At 32.9% G+C, this 3,362-nt stretch overlaps 1 long non-coding RNA gene across 1 annotated transcript; it reads right to left on the bottom strand.

Annotated features, from left to right (window-relative positions):
- Positions 1-372: 372 nt before the first annotated feature.
- LOC131648312 (uncharacterized) lies at positions 373-1,770 on the bottom strand. Its single transcript, XR_009298103.1, has 3 exons — positions 1,541-1,770; positions 976-1,091; positions 373-577 (listed from the first exon to the last, which is right to left on the bottom strand). It is a non-coding gene; the product is annotated as an uncharacterized LOC131648312 (long non-coding RNA).
- Between the last annotated feature and the right edge of the window lie 1,592 nt (positions 1,771-3,362).

The raw sequence follows: 3,362 nt of genomic DNA, 5'->3' as shown, positions 1-3,362 counted from the left end.
CTATTATACTTTGTTATTGGTATCGGTTTTCACAACACTTTTCAATTTCAATAGTAGGAACAAACTCCAAATTCAACATAAACTAGTTTAAAAATTCAATGGTAATGGCAGGCAAGTCATAAAGTGATACGTTCACGAAATTTTCAACTAGCATATACTTTCTCTAAATAATGCTTGTATGTATAGAAGTGAGTGTTAGTTATTTCTTAGTTTCAACATATGATTCCTACCTGAACCAAAAATAAAAAAATGTCTGAGAAGTTAAATGAATACTTGAAAGAACCACCATATTTAGCAATACCTTATTGAATTGAAAATTTTGCAAGAGTACTATATAGTCTTTCAACAGCAGGGGATGCCTTTCTACAGAAAATAGTAATTGGAATACATAAGTACTCCTCATCCTTCACTTCCAAGACAACACCATTAGACACATCATGCAATCTTGTGGCTAAAAATCTAACATAAACTGAAGTAAGAAAGAACCTGTGAAGTCGTTACTGTTGCAATGCAGTTGGAATACTCTGTTTAATCATAATACACCAGCAAGTGATACTCGTTTGTAACAGTTCATGTGCTTCATTTTGATAGAAAGAACATGATGATAGAGTTAGAGTATTAATCAACAAAACTAGAGAAACTTCATGAGAAATAAACTCAATTAAAACAGATAAAAACTAACACACTTGAAATATGCCTAATACCAGATTCAGATATCCAACAATTGTCATTAAAATCACAACCACAACTTTATAGGAGCCGCATTATTAATTTATTTGAAAAAAATATTACATATAAACATCTGTAGAAAATTTAAATGCCATAATACACAATTTTTTTCTTCAAACTCACTAGCATACATGACTCACGTAATCAAACACCTGGACTACAATTTTTGCATTAACACCATTTTTATTTCACACTTACAAGAAAAAAAAGTTTAAAATTGTTTTAAGTCAGAATTGTGTTTCTTACTTGTAATGGAGCTATAAAATTATGCAATTTTCTGGACTCAATTTTCACCAGCTCCAGTCTTTCGTTTCTTCTAAAGCTTTTCAAACACCTTATCTTATGAACTTGAGTCTGAGACCCTACAAGCAAAAATTATCTAAAACTTAGTAATGTATTATAACCAAAATGATACTAATCTATAAAATATATAAACAACGTTCTATCCATAAAAAAGAAATAAACAAAAAAAGGAAAACCAAAACGTGACATGAAAATTAATATACTAAACACTAATAGAAACAAAGTTCATTTTCACTGAACAAGTTCTCTAAATTTGTATCCTTTTTTTATTTGGTTTCGACTAGAACTACCAAATATACCACATGAATATGTGTGGTTTGTGATTAAATACCCTAAATTTAACAGGAGACATAAAAGGAAGAAGAGAAGAAAGTGTTTGGTGATTTAATTTGAAGTGAGGATGGTGATAAACGAAAACCCTAAAAGTAAACGAACAAGTTTTTAGATTAGATTCGTAAGAAAAAATAGATGCATGTCACAAATAGATTTAAAATTCTTAGTTACTTACAGTCATATGGTAGATGAGCACGAGAAATACAAAAGGTCGTGAGTACGAACGGGGAGTTAAACACGAAATTTCCGCGAAGGTGGTTTCGAACAAAGAAGAAGCAGAGAAAATAATGCAAATAGAGGGAGGGTGAGAATGGAGTGCAAGCAGAGTGAGGCCGGAAACAAGGGAAGGTTGCGAACAGAGGGGGCGTAGAGAAAGATAGAAGAAACTAGGGTTTTGTGAAGGAAGTGGAGAGACAAGTGGAATCTAAGCTAATCTCTCTCTTTTTTTTATATATTTTATACATATATTTTTCATTAAAAAAAAATTAAAATGGAGGAAAGTGGACTAAAGTAGAAAAAAGTGCAAATTAATTGTTCAATTTAGGGGGGTCTTGTAACCCGCTGAAAATAAACCGACTTTAACACTCTATTTTTTTTATTTAGCGAATTTGAGGGGGTTTGACAAAACCTCCCTAAACTAACCCCCATAGTTAGGCGTATTTTTTGTAGTGTTTTCTCAAAGGGCTTTTAGGAGTTTAAAAAAGAAAACATTTTAAACTATATTTTAAATTGAGAAAAAGCGCTGCTAAAGTCTAACTTTAAAAAGCTCTTTTCAAAAGCGCTGCTAAAGGCCAAGCTTAAGAAAGCGTTCTGAAAAGCGCTGCTAAAAAGCTTTCATAGAAAGCGCTTGCTGAAAGCGCTACCATAGACCCAACGCTTTTTTCCTAAAAAGCGCTGCCAAAGGAAATAATATTGAAAATAAAATTAAAACAAAATTAAAACTATTGAAATTATGTTTAGGTTTCTCACTTCCTCTCACCGTTTCTTTCTCTCTCACCGTGTCTACTACAGTACCTCACTTCCTCTCACAGTTCTCTCTCACCGCCGTCGTTACAAAATCGCTCTGTCACCGCCGCTGTTAAAAAACTTCATAATTCTAGCACATTCAAAGAAACTCCTTCAATCTCAGTCGAAGAAGAAAATCTCAAACCGTTTCAAAATCGCCGCCGTGCAAAATCGTCGCCTTTACAAAATCGCTCCTAAAATTGCCGCCACTACAAAACTTAATCTCACAATCATCAAATTCCAGAACATTCGAAGAAACTCCTTCAATCTCAGTCCAAGAAGAAGCTGATAAACCATTTTGATTTCGTACCTCCCTCACACGAAGAAACCCCATTGCTGAAACAATCTCTTTGACGAAGAAACCTTTTGCACGCATCCACAACTGCATGGCTGTTAGAAACCAAATGGTACATATATTTGTTCATAACTTTATTGGTATTTTACAACTCTTTCCTAATTATTATGTTGATTGTTGGCATGAGAGATCATCTAATGGTTAATATGATAATATTCATGATATTGCTTTAGAGATAAACGGTATCAAGAGGATACGTGGTTATATTAATCATTAATAAGTTCATGCACATGATTAATCGAGTATATATGAAACAAGTTAACAAAATTTAATCTTGAGACGTTTTCTCAAATCTTTTAAAACTCTATTTTAACATCTTTGTTTACTTTTCATGCAAGCTACACTTTATGTCACCAAACCCTTTCAAAGTCTTTCTCTCAGAATATATATCATTGTAGAACGGCGGTAATATCGCACTAATCCATGTGGAAACGGTAAAGGAAATACTTACCTTTTTAACAAAATGGCGCAGTTACCAGGGATTGGCGTTTAGATATTACAGGAATTGCAATAGTTTTATTGTTTTGAGAGTTACTTATAATATTGATATTAAAAATTAGTTCCTAGTCTTGGCTCACTTGTTTGGTTAGTTTTTCAGCTTTTATTTTATGCGAGGAAGTGTGACCAACTCCTCTTT

The sequence above is a fragment of the Vicia villosa genome, linkage group LG2 (genome assembly GCF_029867415.1).
Source record: "Vicia villosa cultivar HV-30 ecotype Madison, WI linkage group LG2, Vvil1.0, whole genome shotgun sequence".
Lineage (NCBI taxonomy): Eukaryota > Viridiplantae > Streptophyta > Magnoliopsida > Fabales > Fabaceae > Vicia > Vicia villosa.
The sequence above is the reverse complement of the archived record's forward strand: the minus strand, read 5'-3'. Positions and strand labels throughout refer to the sequence as shown.